The sequence below is a fragment of the Pseudopipra pipra genome, chromosome W (assembly GCF_036250125.1).
Source record: "Pseudopipra pipra isolate bDixPip1 chromosome W, bDixPip1.hap1, whole genome shotgun sequence".
Classification (NCBI taxonomy): Eukaryota; Metazoa; Chordata; class Aves; order Passeriformes; family Pipridae; genus Pseudopipra; species Pseudopipra pipra.
In genome coordinates this window covers 9,840,702-9,858,468 of record NC_087580.1, presented here as the reverse complement: position 1 = coordinate 9,858,468, position 17,767 = coordinate 9,840,702, and the positions used below count along the sequence as shown (strand labels likewise).

Sequence of the window (17,767 nt, the reverse complement as noted above, 5' to 3'; positions counted from 1 at the left end):
TCAGCTCGTGGCTTTCACAACACAGCTACCTCTTCAACAACCAAACTACAACTACTTCTCTTCCGTTCTGAGTGTGATATGTTTATATTTCGCAGAAGCACTCATTGGAAAAAACTTCAAAACTTCCAGGGTCACGATCCCCTGGGGTTTTACCATTTTATAACTGCAGGGGGAAAACTGTTTCCCCCCACCACACTTGCCTTGCCAGACACGAAAGACATCTCCTGCTGGACTCTGCCCAAACACCAGCCCCCTCCTCTCTCTTCTCAGCCACTCAACACACCCACACCTGCCAGGGCCAACTGGCTGTTTCTCTTCTCTTTTCTGCCTGGGGGCAAAGGAAGAAGGACAGGGAGGGCATTTGCCTTTGGGCCAGAGGGAAGGGGAAGGAGATCCCCCCAAATCCATCCCCAGCAGGATGGGGGCTTGGGGGGACATTGGGGGACCCCCAAGAGTATTTTCGAGGAGGGGAAAGAATGGGGGCACCCACAGGGGTGCGGGGGGGAGAGAAACCCAGGATTCTCGTGGTGGGATACTGGGGGGTTCCCAGTAGTTTCTTGGGGGGGGTTGACTCTCAGCAGTCCGGGGGGGGAAAATGGACGGAGGAATCCATCGTAAAGGGTTGGGGAGACCCAAAAGATTCTAGGAGGGGGTCGGGAGGGGCCCAGGAGTCCTGAAGAGGGTTTGGGGGTCGCCAGGATGGAGTTTGGGGGTCTGAGGTGGTCCCAGGAGATTTTCAAGGGCTAAGAGGACGCACAGGAGATTTGGGGGGGAAGGGGGAAAGGCGGAGGGGCGGCCCCCAGGAGGGGGGCTTTTGGAGGGTCCCCAGGAGCCTTGGGGGGGATCTGGGTGGTTCCTGAGAGTCTTGGGGGAGATTTTGAGGGGTCACCAGGAGCCCCCGGACGCCCCGAACTCACCTGACACCACCATGGCCTCGTTGGGGCCGCACGTGAAGAACATGGCGGCGGGGGGAGACCCTGGGGCCGGGATCGATCGGGACCAATCGGGGTCAATCGCGATCCTCCCCTCCCCCCCGCCCCGCTCCCGGCAGCCCCCGCGGAAGTGTCGACGTTCTATTGGATGACTCACCAGTGCGAGGAGAGGGGCCGAGCAGAATTTGGCAATGACGTCATTCCAGCACAGCCGTTCTATTGGCTGCGACCCACGAGGGAGCCCCTGAACCTGTTCATGGCTTGGGGGGGAAGGAGAGCCGGCATGGCCGGGAACGGGGGTGCAGAGGGTGTTCCAGTGCCCAGGAAAGGGGCAAAAAACTTTCCCCTCTCTCTCCCAGTGCCCCCCCAGCCCATCCCGGTCTCTCCCAGTGCCCTCGTCCATCGAGGTCCCACCCGGCCCTGCCCCCTGCTCTGCTCCGGCCTGGATTTCTCCCCTGCAGGGGCAGCTGAGGCGGCTCCAGGGCGGGCGGGAGCTTTGGGGGCAGGGGGTGGCTCCCGACGTGCTGCTGGAACCGCCCCCGGCAGGGCGGGCCCGTCAGCCTGGGGCACCTCCTCACCCGAGCCTGGGGGACGGGCCGGCAGCTGGGAGGGGCTCTGGGGAGGAATGGGGAGGCTGAGAAGGGCTTGGGGGTCGTGGAGGTAACTGGGAAGGGGTTTGGGGGAGCTTGGGGGGTTGGGAGGGAAGTTGGGGAGATTGGGGCCACTGTGAGGGGTTTTGGGGAATCGTCGGGGGTCTGGGAAGGGACTGGGAGAGAGTTTGGGGGCGTCCTCGAGGGGAAAGGGGGCAACTAGGAGAGGGTTTGAGGGGTCCTGGGAGGACTGGAGGTAACTGGGAGGGGTTTGGGGGCATCTTGTGGGGTTTTGTGGGTCTGGGAGGCAGTCGGGGGGTCTCGGAGGGTGTGAGGGGAAGTTGGGAGTGTGCTGTGGGAGCGGGATGGGATTTGAGGTCTCCTGGAGGGGCTGGGAGGGCCTTATGCCTTTATACTGTGGGCACTGTCTAGTATTGATGGCGGTAATCAGTGAGCTGACTGTTTCATAATCCTCCAAATTTTAACAAGACTTTGAAGGTGGTCAACCTCAGTTTGAAGCAGCTCATTTTTAGCAACAAGTTTATCTGATTTTTCTCCTGTTTCCCTCTCAAAGGCTAACGATGACTTCAACAGCACATTTTCTGATTTCAAAACAGTAGACCCAACATCAGAAATCCATTCATGATTTCCCTGTCAGCACTCCATGCGAATGTCTGTGCACTCACTTTGGCCTGAGAGAAACTTGCCTGTTTGCAGGGCATTGACTGGGCAACTTTTCTTTTTGCAGGTGGAAAAGGGCAGATGAAGAAAAAACAGATGGGTGCAGCAGAAGTGATGCTGCTTCTGTCAAAAGCAGAGCAGAGGCCGAAAGCACTTTAGGAAGTTGCTGGCAGAAGCTCTGTGCATTCCAAGTTACAGCTCAGGAGTCTCAGTGACTTGTCCAACATGGGAGCTCCTTTTCCATTTCTCAACTCCCAGATTCCTCAGGAGTAGGAAACTGAAAACACTGACTCAGAAAAGCTCCTTTCCTTCCTAATGATTGTGCTTTGTCCTTCCCATTTGACAGTGCTCTTGGAAATGTGCTGGTGTGATCTGTGTCTGGGAGCAGCCCTGACCTCACACAGCACTCATCCAACGGCAGGAAGGCCCTGCCTGGCTCCTTCTGTGGTTGTTGCCACCCACCGACAGCTTCTCCCTGCAGAGGTGTGGGCAACTACCCAGGCAGGATGAGACCTGACCCCGGCAGGCAGCAGGCTCCCTGCCCTGACACGAAGAACCCTGGAGCACAGGGACCCTGCTCTGCAGGACAGCCCCGGGCACCCCTGGCCGCACCCCCACCTTCCCAGCCCGCAGCCATCCCTGGGAGAAGGAGCCCACCTGCACTGAACCTCTGACGGTGCTGCAGGGAAGGCCTGCCCTGGAGAACATCCTCCTCCTGCACAACAGAGAAACTGGGAGAGTCCTGACAGCTGCGCGAGGCTGTGGGATGTGGTAGCTTTAGGAGATTCCTCCAGGAACACAAGCGACATTGCCCTGCACCTGTAGACTCACTCTGCAGAGGAGTGTGAAGTTGTGTCCCCAAGGGAAATCTCAGCTGAACACCTCCCATCTTTCCACTGCCTTTAACCTCCCTCTGCCTTGCTTCTCTTCTCTCGTGGCTACAGACAGTGCCCTCGGCCCTGCAGGGCTGTGCAGAGGAGCTGCTCCTGGGCAGAGCTGTCTCTCTGCGGTGCTGCTCGGTTGCCAGGAGCTCCCTGTGTGCCAGGAGCCCGGCCCAGCTGAGCAGCACAGCAAGAGCCAAAGGCAGCCCTTTCTCTGCCCCTCTGGGTTCCCCGCAGGTGTCCCTGGGGCTCCAGGGGAACCTGCTGTGGAACAGGCTGAAGGAAACAATGATGTTCCCTCTTCTCCCCTCCTTAGTGACACTTCTTTCCAGCAGTGACATTTCTCCCCTTAGAAAATTACAGGGTAAGATGATCACCTTTTCTAGTTTCATCATTACACAGGGCGCCAGGAGGGTGACAGCAAAGGATCTGATAACTCCCTGGCACAGTGGGGGTTTTCCTGGAGTCACACACAGAAATGTGTCAGGGCTCTGAGAGGTGCCCACCTCTGAGCTGGACTGATGCACTGCTCACACCCACTGGGGTGTTCAGAGACACGAGTCCTTCCCTCGCACACACACAGGCAGTTCATTGCAGCAGGGACGGTGTCTCCCTGGGCTCCTGCTGCCACTCCCAGAGCCTGGAGCCACCTCTGCCCTGTATTGCTCCCACCCTGCCCACTCCTACACTTCAGATGAACCTCGAGGTTTTCTACTCCCTGGAACTGCCCAGTCCAGCCCCTCCCCAGTCCCCCATCTCCCTGCCCCGCCCCAGCCCAGCAGAGCAGCACAGTCGTTTCTGGTCCTGCAGCAAGAAAGGGAGGCAATAGAGGACAGGGACAGTGACTGCGTGTCTGGACTGCTCAGGAGATCATCAGCTCAGGCGGCAGCTCCTGCAGCCCCAGGGCCAGACCCGCTTCCCAGTGGCCCAGGCAGCTGCTGCCACGTGGGCACAAGCTCTGCTGCCCAGGAGGGTCTTGTAGTGCAGAACTTTGCAGACGGCCACGTAGCGGTCGTAGGACATGATGGTGAGAAGGGCAAGCTCCGCTGTGATCAAGAAGAAAAGCAAAAAACACCTGTGCAGCTCATCCTGAGTAGGAGATGCCCCTGGTGTTCCAGAGGGAATTGGCCATGGCTTTGGGGAGAGTGGTGCAGATGCAACCCAGGTGCAAGAGGGAGAGGTGGAGCAGGAAGAAGTCCCTGGGGGTGTGCAGGTGGTGGTGGCAGGCTACGGCGCTGAGGATGAGGCCGTTGGCCAGGAGGGCAGCCAGAGAGAGGCCCAGGAAGAAGCAGAAGTGCAAGAGCTGCAGACCTCGCATGCCAGGAGGAGGAAGTGGGGGATGGAGCTGCTGTTGGACATGAGCTTCCTCCGGGCATCAGGAACTGTCCAAGGAGGGAAAGGCAGTGAAAACTTTGGGGACAGATTTCCTAGACCAAAGCCCATGAATTCCTCTGAGCATCTACCCTCATCCCAAGTATCTGCAGTCACACATATGTAGATTCTGGACTGTAGAAGACAGGCTTAGCATGACTTTAAGATGACTTCTTCTGAATTTTTTGATTTGTGTTTTTAGTGCCAGGTCTGACAGATGTGTCATGGTGACACGGGGGGCATCGTGGAACCAAAGGAACCCTGAGGCATTCCAGAATCCCACGTGTGTTGGGTCTGAGCTGGAGTTCATTTTCTCACTGCAGCCGTCACAGTGCTGTGCTTTGCATTGGGAGCTACAAAGGGGTTAATCACACCAGTGCTTTGACAACTGCTGAGCAGGGCTGGCACAGCATCGGCATTGTCAGCTTCCTCCCTTGAATGGGGGGCAAGATCATGGGAGGGGATAGAGACAGGCCAGTTGAGCCAAAGGGACCAAAGGGAGATTGCAGAATATATGGCGTCAGCTCAGCTACAAAAGCTCACAAAAGGAACAGGAAAGGGGGAAAATCCATTTTTTTACAATACTTGCCTTCTGAGCGGCCTCTCTGTGTGGTGAAGCCCTGCTTTGCCTGAAGTGGTCAGGCATGGCTGCTGACGGGAAGTAGAGAATAAACCTCTTTATTTTCCTCTTCGCTTATGCATGCACAAACTTTGGCTTTTGCTTTAGTAAAGTGCCTGATCTCAAGGTAGAAGTCATTTTCCATCTTTTTCTGTCTCTCCTGTCTGGCTGGGAAGGGCAGAGATAGAGCCGCTTTCTGGGCACCCGGCATCCAGACAAGGTCAACCCACTGCAACATTGCAGGGTCTCATGGAACCAAAGGACTGCGGGGACACTGGGGGAACTCACGGAATCAAGCGGCAGTCCTGACACTGCCCTGCATCATGGAAGCAAATGTTCCCTGGGAAACTACAGAAATCCAGGGACTTAAGGGACGTCATTGGGACATGTGGGACCTCATGGAATTAAACAGACCTTGGGATATCTTCAGAATTTCATGGAATCAAAGCGAAAACACAAAAGAACCATACCCAACGACCAGAAAGGATTGGATCGAACATTTCTTTAATATGCCAGCTAGACATATAAAAGATATGCATGGGGGAACTTTGCTATGCATGAATCAAAGTATCAGTATAAATTTCGGAATAGAAATACAGTGATACTTGAAAGACCCCCTCCACAAGCAGTCCATACTTATGATTTCGGGGTCAAATAGCATCTGGGATTGTATTCGTGGAGCAAGACTGCCATCTAGCGTCCATTTCTTCTGGGGGGGCAGTCATTTTCGCAGAGCAGTCTTCTCGCTTAGCAGGCCTGGTAACATCTCTGATTGATCTATCCGACCTCTAACCCCTAAACTAAATATTCTAGGACCAGCTAAGACATGTGTCTTAGAACTTGCCATTTGCTTAAACAATGTAGAATTGACTTTCTTCTTTACAGAACAATCTTTTATTAAACAAGTATGTAAGCTAATTTCTTGAAAATGGGCATACGAGACACTATTATTTTTCATGTATCAACTACATTCTCTCTCTTAAAACTAATTGTAGTCTTAAAAGAAAAGACCTCTACCATGCCAAGAAAGCAAATCCCTTTTTTGATTAGGATTTTTATGTAGGAAAAATCTTCTGATTTACGAAGTCGTTTAGAAAGGAGGTCCTCTCTCATTTCATTGCCAATGTAAAAATATGGGGCCTCATGTCAAATATGGAACATTAAACACTGCGGATTTCCATGGAGTCAAGGGGCCATTGTGACACTCTAGGGCCTCATAGAAGAGGGAGCCCCTGCAGAGAGACCTCAAATCAGAGGTTTGGGCAGTCATCAAACAGAGGAAGTTACATCAGGGGAAGTGCTGGATTCTGTCCCTGGGATGGGGCAACACCGGATGTATGGACAGACTTGGAATGACATGCTGCATAACAGTGCTGGAAAATGGCCTCTGGGGTCCTGGTGGATGGCCAATTGGCCAAGAGTCAGTGGTACCCTGGTGGGGGCTCACTGTTCTCTCACACGAGGGTTTTCAGACACACGAGTCCTTTGCTTGTTCACACACAGACAGTTCATGGCAACAGAGGCAGTATCTCCTGGGGCTTCTGCTACTATGCCCGGAACCTGGATGCGCCTCAGCCCTGTGGGGTGCCACCTCCTCCGCCACTGTCTGAGATGCCCCACGGCCTGAGAGATGGACACAGGGAGCTCTGTCCGCAGAAGCACATCCCAGAGCTGCATCCAGTGGCTTTGCCAGGCTTTAGTACTGTAAATACAATGTGACACCGAGACACTCTTTGTCCCACATAAGTTCAAGACCCCCCAGGAGGCTACTGGCATTTGTACTTGCTCAAGGTCATCTGCCCACACCAACGCCAGTTTTGGGCTCAAGACTTGTCTGTGCAATGCAAACAGAGACACCCTGTTTAGTCCTTCTGTGTCTCTCTAGGGAAGGCTAAAGAACCTTTGTGGGCTGGGTGAGAAGCCAGTGCTGGAAGTCTGCTGAATACATGTTCCAGCACATCCAGTTCAGGTGTGACAGGCTGTTCCCTGGTCCTCTGAGCACGAGGAACAGGAGGAGGGACACAGCAGAGCTCACTTACAGAGACTGCATCTCCATGAATTCCAAAGCAGGTGGGAGATGCAATGGCACGTCCGAGCTTTCTCTGGAAAAGGTGCTCCTTCCATGCACTGCCTCACCGTAGCACTGGTGCCACAGCCCCCGACAAAAACACCAAGTGGTCTTTGTCTCCAGCAGAAGCGCTCCTGCTTCCGGTAGGGATTGTCCCCGGGACAGGTCAGGAGAGGATGAGCCCGGGGTGCTGAACCCAGAGGGATGATCTGCCTCTCGTACACCTCGACCATTCTCACAGGCGCGTGCTCTGGAGGAAAACTCAGGAGTCTCCACATGCCAAGAGAGGAGCGATGTGAGGGAAGAGACGATGGCGGCAAAAGGAGCTCATGGTCTGCCAATCTGGAGCTCCCCGTTACCAACACTCACCCCTGCAAAACAGCCCTGCCCCGCCTCCTCTGATGTGATGGGAGTGAGGGAGAGGAAGGCAGAGGAGGGAGAGGTGGCAGAGAGGAGGAAGCCCGCCCGGAGAAGATAGCCGGGGATTGCGGGTACAGCCAGACGCAGGGCGGCGGATCGGCGCCTGCGGTGCTGGCGGAGAGCGGGGCTGGCGGCGCTGACGGCTGTTCTGCTCGATGCGCAGGGCTGGCGGCTGGGGCAAGTCCGTCGAAGTTGCCGTCCTGCCTGGCACGTTCTTCTTAGAATTCTGCCCCCGAAATCTCCTCCCGTCCGTCCCTCCCTCTGCGCCATAAAGCGTTCCTCCGTAACACTCATCGCTCATTTTCGAACCGTTCCTGTTTTCTTGCTTTACTCTCTGTCCTTCAGAGAACTCCTGCAGTCCGTCCTTCCCCTTTCCTTCTTTTCTTCTTCTCTTTGCTTTGCTTAGTCCCGCAGCTTTACAGTGACTCCATCAATCCACCTCTATTTCCTGCACTCATCTCTCCAGCAAATACTAATGGACACTTTCATTACCGCACACCTTGACATCCTCTTTCTTCTCCGTATGGGCCTGACTGCTTCTTTGCCCTTTGTTCTGGGAAAAAAATATCCAGTGCAAATAGCACTTCTGACGTCTTTTCTTCTTTATCTTCCTGCCAGTGTCTGCAGGCAGAGCCCATTTGCAGCAGGACCCATTGGTAGAAATCACCAAGGACAGTGAAATCACCAGCAACTACTCACACGACAGCATACGAATTGGTGATTTTATCCATTTCTACGGGCATCTCCCGGACCACAGTCCCGAGCTCCTGCCACGTGCTGCTAAAGGGTCCAGAGTTCTGCGGGTGCCAGCGGGGCTGTTGTCGGTGTCAGGAGATCGGCTTTGGAGCATCCTCTGGCTCTTCGGGCCCCGTCATGGGGATGCGTTTTTCTATTCCTGCGCCCTGCCAGAAGCCGACCAAATGACACCGTCGTCTTTGTAGCTTTCAAGGGATTTTCTTAGAAATACACAACTCGGTTAATTGGTTCTACAGCGGAGCAAAGTAGCATCCCATGAAAATAGGACATTTCAGTCCTACACAGCGCACAGTCTTTTGACAGATTACCTCAGTGCCAACTGACGTACCCAGCACAGGGCAGCGCAAATGTGGGCATCCCGCAGTCAGCTGCAATATGTGTCCCTATCTTCTCCTCAGACACCTTTTCCTCGATACTCTGATCCACTCCATGCAGGCACAGCAAATCTCTGGTTCATGAAGATCCTTCTCTTTGGATAGGAGAGGGTTCTGGCCTTGCCTTGATTGTGGAAAAGACGCAGCCATGATCCTCAATACTTGGGGTGTCACATATTACTCATCTAAACACTATATTTCGGGTATGTGCTAAAGAAGCTGTGAGGGCAGACAGTGCGAGAGAGCGAGGTGCAGCCAAGCCAGACCAAGGGTAAGAGATATGGTGAGATTGGAGACAAAATCAGTAAGAAAGAGAGACCTCCAGCCATGTGGCCCTGGGCTCAGGAAGGAAGGTTTCAGGACCATTCTTCTTTAGCGTCTCAGTACAAATTCAGACTGCTAAACTTCCTGCAAATGTGTTATCTCTGCTCTGACACCTAATAGGGAAGAACCATGTCAGGAGGACACAAGCATAGGGAGGGTGAATTTGATGATGCTCTTCCACCTGGGAAGACTCTGAAAGCCACATTTTCTTGTGTTGCGATGGGTGCCATGGATCGCTCTGGAGTTGATCAAGAAAAGGGACTGGAAGTAAGTGTCTGCATCTGCTAAGCCCCCAGACCTTCAACTGCCCTTCCAGATGGGTGGGCCAGGGCTATCCCAGCCCCACCACTAGCACTAGCTGCCACCAGGCAGCACCCTGGTGGTTACCCCGTGTTCTCCCTTCGTGTGCATTTGGGCCTTCAATTCTGTTCCCTGCTCATCCGTCAGCACATTCCCTGGACAATATGCTGTCCTTTGTGGAAGAGAGACGTGTTCTCCAAGGAAGATGCAAGCAGCACAGAGAGCTGCGGACAGCACAGGAAGTTGTGAAAGGGGCAGTAGGGAAGAAGATTGGAGCTCCAAAAAGCCCTGAAGTTGGTGTGCAGCGGAGTAGGCGGTTGCATCTAGGGAGGGGAGGAATGACTGCACTGCGATCTGACCGGGAAGAGCTCCTGCCCATGAGTGAGGACCCAGAGCCCGGAAATGCTGAGAAGGAGAGGGATAGCGTGAGAGGTTGAAGGGGAGAGCAGAGACTGAGGCGGGGTCTGAGTTTTCTCTTATTTATCTTCTCATTTTTTTACAGAAGTAAGATCATCTGGACTGAACACATGCATAAGAGCAAGTACACATGCATAACAGAAAGATCTTCAACGATTTTTCTCTATTCAGTGGTATTTCCCTACAGGGTCTGAACAGGCTGCTGAGTTTTTCTGGGAGGAAGAGGAAGGATGCATTGATGAAAAGCCGGGATATAGAGAAGAGGTGATCCTGATAGAAAGTGAAGACAAGATAGAAAAAATTCATGCTGAGACCAACATGCCTGTTTGCTGAGAAGTTCAGAAATTAACACCCTGTTCCGAGAGAAGAGAGCTGCCAGAAACGACTCTCTTGCAGAGCAAAAGAAGCAGGAGAAAAAGGAAATGAATTTTTCTTTCAGTTCCAGGATTTCCTCCATTGTTTTCTCCCTCCGAAAACAGCAGTGCCTGTGGATCCCTCAGCCGATGGTATTCTGAGCATTTCCGGGCTCTGGGTCCTCACTCATGGGTAGGAGCTCTTCCCGGTCAGATCGCAGTGCCGTCTGTCTTCCCCTCCTTAGTTTCAATCACCTGCTCTGCTACATATCCACTGCAGGGCTTTTTGGAGCTCCAGTCTTCTTCCGTACTGCCCCTTTCACAACTTCCCGTGCTGTCCGCAGCTCTCTGTGCTGCTTGCATCTTCCTCGGAGAACACGTCTCTCTTCCACAAAGATGGCCTCTCCCCTGTCCTTCTTCATCTGCCTGGGAAGAATGCCTCACTCCTATCTCCCCAGGAAAGGAAGACGAACCCTGCTGGGCAACAGCCCAGGGTCTCTGGCTGTGAGTTTCTCTGCTGGGAAAACGCAGAATGCGAGAGAGGAACCTGTCTCCAGCAGGGTTGCTGTATTTCCCAGCCCCAGCGGTGGCAAGGACAGCATATTGTCCAGGGAATGTGCTGAGGGATGAGCAGGGAACAGGATTGAAGGCCCAAATGCACACGAAGGGAGCACATGGGGCAACCACCAGAGTGCTGCCTCCTATTGGTGGGGCTGGGATAGCCCTGGCCCAACCATCTGAAAGGGCAGCTGAAGGTCTGGGGGCTTGGCAAGCGCAGACACTCCCAACCCCTTTTCTTGATCAACTCCAGAGCGATCCAAGGCACCCATCACATCACAAGAAAATGTGGCTATCAGAGTCTTCCCAGGTGGAAGAGCATCAATCAAATTCACCCTCCCTATGCTTGTGTGCTCCTGATATTATTCTTCCCTATTAGTTGTCAGGATGCCCTGATTTGCGCTGCCCTGTGCTGTGTTCGTCAGTTGGCACTGAGGCATTCTGTCAAAAGCCTGTGCACTGTGTAGGACTGAAGCGCCCTGTTTTCATGGGATGCTACTTTGCTCTGCTGTAGAACCAATTAACTTAATTTTGTATTTCTAAGAAAATTCCCTGAAAGCTACAAAGACGACGGTATCATTTAGTCCGCGTCCACCAGGGCGCAGGGATAGAGAGCCCCATGAGGGGCTCGAAGAGCCAGAGGATGCTCCAAAGCCGATCTCCTGACATCGACAACAGCCCCGCTGGCGTCCGCACATCTCTGGACCCTTTAGCAGCACGTGGCAGGAGCTCGGGACTGAGGCCCGGGAGCTGCCCGTAGAAATGGATAAAATCACCGATTCGTATGCTGCCGTGTGAGTAGTTGCTGGTGATTTCACTGCCCTCGGTAATCTCTACCAATGGGTCCTGCTGCAAATGGGCTCTTCCTGCAGACACTGGTGGGGAGGTAAAGAAGAAAAGACGTCAGAAGTGCTATTTGCACTGGATGTTTTTTTCCCAGAACAAAGGGCAAAGAAACAGCACCATACGGAGAAGAATTTTAAGAGGATGTCAAGGTGTGCGGTAATGAAAGTGTCCATAGTATTTGCTGGAGAGATGAGTGCAGGAAATAGAGGTAGATTGGTGGAGTCACTGAAAAATGGAAAGCTGTGGGTCTAAGCAAAGCAAAGAGAAGAAGAAAAGAAGGAAAGGGGAAGGACGGACTGCAGGAGTTCTCTGAAGGACAGAGAGTAAAGCAAGAAAACAGGAACGGCTCGAAAATGAGAGATGAGTGTTCCGGGGGAATGCTTTACGGAGCAGAGGGAGGGAAGGACGGGAGGAGATTTGGGGGCAGAGCTCTGTGAAGAACGTGCCAGGCAGGACGGCAATTTCGAGGGACTTGCGCTGCTGCCCCAGTCCCTGCCCCGGCCCGCGCTGTACCCGTCCCCCAGCTCTGCGCACCGAGCAGAACCGCGGCCAGCGCAGGCCAGCCCCGCTCTCCGCCAGTGCCGCAGGCGCCGAAACGCTGCCTGGCGTCTGGCTGCCCGAGCCAGCCCCGGCTCTCTGCTCCGGGCGGGCTTCCTCCTCTCTGCATCCTCCCCCTCCTCTGCCTTCCTCTCCCTCACTCCCATCACATCAGAGGAGGCGGGGCAGGGCTGTTTTGCAGGGGTGAGCGTTGGTATCGGGGAGCTCAAGATTGACAGACCATGAGCTCCTTTTGCCGCCATCGTCTCTTCCCTCACATCGCTCCTCTCTTGGCATGTGGAGACTCCTGAGTTTTCCTCCAGAGCACGCGCCTGTGAGAATGGTCGAGGTGTACGAGAGGCAGATCATCCCTCCGGGTTCAGCGCCCCGGGCTCATCCTCTCCTGACCTGTCCCGGGGACAATCCCTACCGGAAGCAGGAGCGCTTCTGCTGGAGACAAAGACCACTTGGTGTTTTTGTCGGGGGCTGTGGCACCAGTGCTACGGTGAGGCAGTGCATGGGAGGAGCACCTTTTCCAGAGAAAGCTCGGACGTGCCATTGCATCTCCCACCTGCTTTGGACTTCATGAAGATGCAGTCTCCATCAGTGAGCTCTGTTGTGACGCTCCTTCTTCTCCTCTTGCTCAGAGGCCTGTCACACCTGAACTGGATGTGCTGGGACCAGCACTTCAGCAGCAGGTTGAGAGGCACTGAGAGGCACAGCCAGAAGGTTCATTCTCTTTCCCATTGCTGTCACCTCCGTAGGAGGACATGAAGGACCACCACGGCAGGGTGAGATCTATTGCCATGTGCACTGGAAAACTCAGGTCAACTCCCCAGGGCATGCATCCCAGGCCTGCCAACCGCCCTTGGTTGGCACTCACAGTAGAACCACGACTTCCAGCACTGGCTTCTCACCCAGCCCACAAAGGTTCTTTAGCCTTCCCTAGAGAGACACAGAAGGACTAAACAGGGTGTCTCTGTTTGCATTGCACAGACAAGTCTTGAGCCCAAAACTGGCGTTGGTGTGGGGAGATGACCTTGAGCAAGTACAAATGCCAGCAGCCTCCTGGGGGGTCTTGAACTTATGTGGGACAAAGAGTGTCTCGGTGTCACATTGTATTTACAGTACTAAAGCCTGGCAAAGCCACTGGATGCAGCTCTGGGATGTGCTTCTGCGGACAGAGCTCCCTGTGTCCATCTCTCAGGCCGTGGGGCATCTCAGACAGTGGCGGAGGAGGTGGCACCCCACAGGGCTGAGGCGCATCCAGGTTCCGGGCATAGTAGCAGAAGCCCCAGGAGATACTGCCTCTGTTGCCATGAACTGTCTGTGTGTGAGCAAGCAAAGGACTCGTGTGTCTGAAAACCCTCGTGTGAGAGAGCAGTGAGCCCCCGCCAGGGTACCACTGACTCTTGGCCAATTGGCCATCCACCAGGACCCCAGAGGCCATTTTCCAGCACTGCTATGCAGCATGTCATTCCCAGTGTGTCCATACATCCGGTGTTGCCCCATCCCAGGGACAGAATCCAGCACTTCCCCTGATGTAACTTCCTCTGGTTGATGATTGCTCAAACCTATGATTTGAGGTCTCTCTGCAGGGCCTCCCTCTTCCATGAGGCCCTAGAGTGTCACAATGGCCCCTTGACTCCATGGAAATCCGCAGTGTTCAGTGTTCCATGGGTTACACGAGGCCCCATATTGTCACAATGGCACTAAAATGAGAGAGGATCTTCTTTCTAAATGACTTTGTAAATCAGAAGATTTTTCTTACATAAAAATCCTAATCAAAAAAGGGATTTGCTTTCTTGGCAAGGTAGAGGTCTTTTCTTTTAAGACTGCAATTAGTTTTAGGAGCGAGAATGTAGATGATACATGAAAACTACTAAAGAGTATCTTGTATGCCCATCTTCAAGAAATTAGCTTACCTGCCTCAGAAAACGTGTTTAAAAAGAGATTGTTCCGTTAAGAAGAAAGTCAATTCTACATTGTTTAAGCAAATGGCAAGTTCTAAGACACATGTCTTAGCTCGTCCTAGAATATTTTAGGTGTTAGATGTCAGATAGATCAGTCAGAGATGCTACAAGGCCTGCTAAGCGAGAAGACCGCTCTGCGAAAATGACTGCCCCCCCAGAAGAAATGGACGCTAGATGGCAGTCTTGCTCCACGAATACAATCCCAGATGCTATTTGACCCCGAAATCATAAGTATGGACTGCTTGTGGAGGGGGTCTTTCAAGTATCACTGTATTTCTATTCCGAAATTTATACTGATACTTTGATTCATGCATGGCAAAGTTCCTCCATGCATATCTTTTATATGTCTAGCTGGCATATTAAAGAAATGTTCGATCCAATCCTTTCTGGTTGTTGGGTATGGTTCTTTTGTTTTTTTGCTTTGATTCCATGAAATTCTGAAGATATCCCAAGGTCTGTTTAATTCCATGAGGTCCCGCATGTTCCAATGACGTCCCTTAAGTCCCTGGATTTCTGTAGTTTCCCAGGGAACATTTGCTTCCATGATGCAGGGCAGTGTCAGGACTGCCGCTTGATTCTGTGAGTTCCCCCAGTGTCCCCGCAGTCCTTTGGTTCCATGAGACCCTGCAATGTTGCAGTGGGTTGACCTTGTCTGGATGCCGGGTGCCCAGAAAGCGGCTCTATCTCTGCCCTTCCCAGCCAGACAGGAGAGACAGAAAAAGATGGAAAATGACTTCTACCTTGAGATCAGGCACTTTACTAAAGCAAAAGCCAAAGTTTGTGCATGCATAAGCGAAGAGGAAAATAAAGAGGTTTATTCTCTACTTCCCGTCAGCAGCCATGCCTGACCACTTCAGGCAAAGCAGGGCTTCACCACACAGAGAGGCCGCTCAGAAGGCAAGTATTGTAAAAAAATGGATTTTCCCCCTTTCCTGTTCCTTTTGTGAGCTTTTGTAGCTGAGCTGACGCCATATATTCTGCAATCTCCCTTTGGTCCCTTTGGCTCAACTGGCCTGTCTCTATCCCCTCCCATGATCTTGCCCCCCATTCAAGGGAGGAAGCTGACAATGCCGATGCTGTGCCAGCCCTGCTCAGCAGTTGTCAAAGCACTGGTGTGATTAACCCCTTTGTAGCTCCCAATGCAAAGCACAGCACTGTGACGGCTGCAGTGAGAAAATGAACTCCAGCTCAGACCCAACACACGTGGGATTCTGGAATGCCTCAGGGTTCCTTTGGTTCCACGATGCCCCCCGTGTCACCATGACACATCTGTCAGACCTGGCACTAAAAACACAAATCAAAAAATTCAGAAGAAGTCATCTTAAAGTCATGCTAAGCCTGTCTTCTACAGTCCAGAATCTACATATGTGTGACTGCAGATACTTGGGATGAGGGTAGATGCTCAGAGGAATTCATGGGCTTTGGTCTAGGAAATCTGTCCCCAAAGTTTTCACTGCCTTTCCCTCCTTGGACAGTTCCTGATGCCCGGAGGAAGCTCATGTCCAACAGCAGCTCCATCCCCCACTTCCTCCTCCTGGCATGCGAGGTCTGCAGCTCTTGCACTTCTGCTTCTTCCTGGGCCTCTCTCTGGCTGCCCTCCTGGCCAACGGCCTCATCCTCAGCGCCGTAGCCTGCCACCACCACCTGCACACCCCCAGGGACTTCTTCCTGCTCCACCTCTCCCTCTTGCACCTGGGTTGCATCTGCACCACTCTCCCCAAAGCCATGGCCAATTCCCTCTGGAACACCAGGGGCATCTCCTACTCAGGATGAGCTGCACAGGTGTTTTTTGCTTTTCTTCTTGATCACAGCGGAGCTTGCCCTTCTCACCATCATGTCCTACGACCGCTACGTGGCCGTCTGCAAAGTTCTGCACTACAAGACCCTCCTGGGCAGCAGAGCTTGTGCCCACGTGGCAGCAGCTGCCTGGGCCACTGGGAAGCGGGTCTGGCCCTGGGGCTGCAGGAGCTGCCGCCTGAGCTGATGATCTCCTGAGCAGTCCAGACACGCAGTCACTGTCCCTGTCCTCTATTGCCTCCCTTTCTTGCTGCAGGACCAGAAACGACTGTGCTGCTCTGCTGGGCTGGGGCGGGGCAGGGAGATGGGGGACTGGGGAGGGGTTGGACTGGGCAGTTCCAGGGAGTAGAAAACCTCGAGGTTCATCTGAAGTGTAGGAGTGGGCAGGGTGGGAGCAATACAGGGCAGAGGTGGCTCCAGGCTCTGGGAGTGGCAGCAGGAGCCCAGGGAGACACCGTCCCTGCTGCAATGAACTGCCTGTGTGTGTGCGAGGGAAGGACTCGTGTCTCTGAACACCCCAGTGGGTGTGAGCAGTGCATCAGTCCAGCTCAGAGGTGGGCACCTCTCAGAGCCCTGACACATTTCTGTGTGTGACTCCAGGAAAACCCCCACTGTGCCAGGGAGTTATCAGATCCTTTGCTGTCACCCTCCTGGCGCCCTGTGTAATGATGAAACTAGAAAAGGTGATCATCTTACCCTGTAATTTTCTAAGGGGAGAAATGTCACTGCTGGAAAGAAGTGTCACTAAGGAGGGGAGAAGAGGGAACATCATTGTTTCCTTCAGCCTGTTCCACAGCAGGTTCCCCTGGAGCCCCAGGGACACCTGCGGGGAACCCAGAGGGGCAGAGAAAGGGCTGCCTTTGGCTCTTGCTGTGCTGCTCAGCTGGGCCGGGCTCCTGGCACACAGGGAGCTCCTGGCAACCGAGCAGCACCGCAGAGAGACAGCTCTGCCCAGGAGCAGCTCCTCTGCACAGCCCTGCAGGGCCGAGGGCACTGTCTGTAGCCACGAGAGAAGAGAAGCAAGGCAGAGGGAGGTTAAAGGCAGCGGAAAGATGGGAGGTGTTCAGCTGAGATTTCCCTTGGGGACACAACTTCACACTCCTCTGCAGAGTGAGTCTACAGGTGCAGGGCAATGTCGCTTGTGTTCCTGGAGGAATCTCCTAAAGCTACCACATCCCACAGCCTCGCGCAGCTGTCAGGACTCTCCCAGTTTCTCTGTTGTGCAGGAGGAGGATGTTCTCCAGGGCAGGCCTTCCCTGCAGCACCGTCAGAGGGACAGTGCAGGTGGGCTCCTTCTCCCAGGGATGGCTGTGGGCTGGGAAGGTGGGGTTGCAGCCAGGGGTGCCCGGGGCTGTCCTGCAGAGCAGGGTCCCTGTGCTCCAGGGTTCTTCATGTCAGGGCAGGGAGCCTGCTGCCTGCCGGGGTCAGGTCTCATCCTGCCTGGGTAGTTGCCCACACCTCTGCAGGGAGAAGCTGTCGGTGGGTGGCAACAACCACAGAAGGAGCCAGGCAGGGCCTTCCTGCCGTTGGATGAGTGCTGTGTGAGGTCAGGGCTGCTCCCAGACACAGATCACACCAGCACATTTCCAAGAGCACTGTCAAATGGGAAGGACAAAGCACAATCATTAGGAAGGAAAGGAGCTTTTCTGAGTCAGTGTTTTCAGTTTCCTACTCCTGAGGAATCTGGGAGTTGAGAAATGGAAAAGGAGCTCCCATGTTGGACAAGTCACTGAGACTCCTGAGCTGTAACTTGGAATGCACAGAGCTTCTGCCAGCAACTTCCTAAAGTGCTTTCGGCCTCTGCTCTGCTTTTGACAGAAGCAGCATCACTTCTGCTGCACCCATCTGTTTTTTCTTCATCTGCCCTTTTCCACCTGCAAAAAGAAAAGTTGCCCAGTCAATGCCCTGCAAACAGGCAAGTTTCTCTCAGGCCAAAGTGAGTGCACAGACATTCGCATGGAGTGCTGACA

General features: G+C 53.7%; 1 protein-coding gene and 3 long non-coding RNA genes across 4 annotated transcripts in view; 2 read left to right on the top strand and 2 right to left on the bottom strand.

Annotated features, from left to right (window-relative positions):
• LOC135406023 (neurofilament medium polypeptide-like) overlaps positions 1-17,767 on the top strand; it is a 187,087-nt gene that overhangs the window by 134,251 nt on the left and 35,069 nt on the right. The gene's annotated exons all lie outside the window — the stretch shown is intronic.
• Positions 2,046-4,242, bottom strand: LOC135406221 (uncharacterized). The gene is made up of 2 exons (XR_010426238.1): positions 4,160-4,242; positions 2,046-2,214 (listed from the first exon to the last, which is right to left on the bottom strand). It is a non-coding gene; the product is annotated as an uncharacterized LOC135406221 (long non-coding RNA).
• On the top strand, positions 4,180-5,147 carry LOC135406225 (uncharacterized). Its single transcript, XR_010426241.1, has 2 exons — positions 4,180-4,249; positions 4,664-5,147. It is a non-coding gene; the product is annotated as an uncharacterized LOC135406225 (long non-coding RNA).
• On the bottom strand, positions 14,795-16,102 carry LOC135406226 (uncharacterized). Its single transcript, XR_010426242.1, has 2 exons — positions 15,693-16,102; positions 14,795-15,278 (listed from the first exon to the last, which is right to left on the bottom strand). It is a non-coding gene; the product is annotated as an uncharacterized LOC135406226 (long non-coding RNA).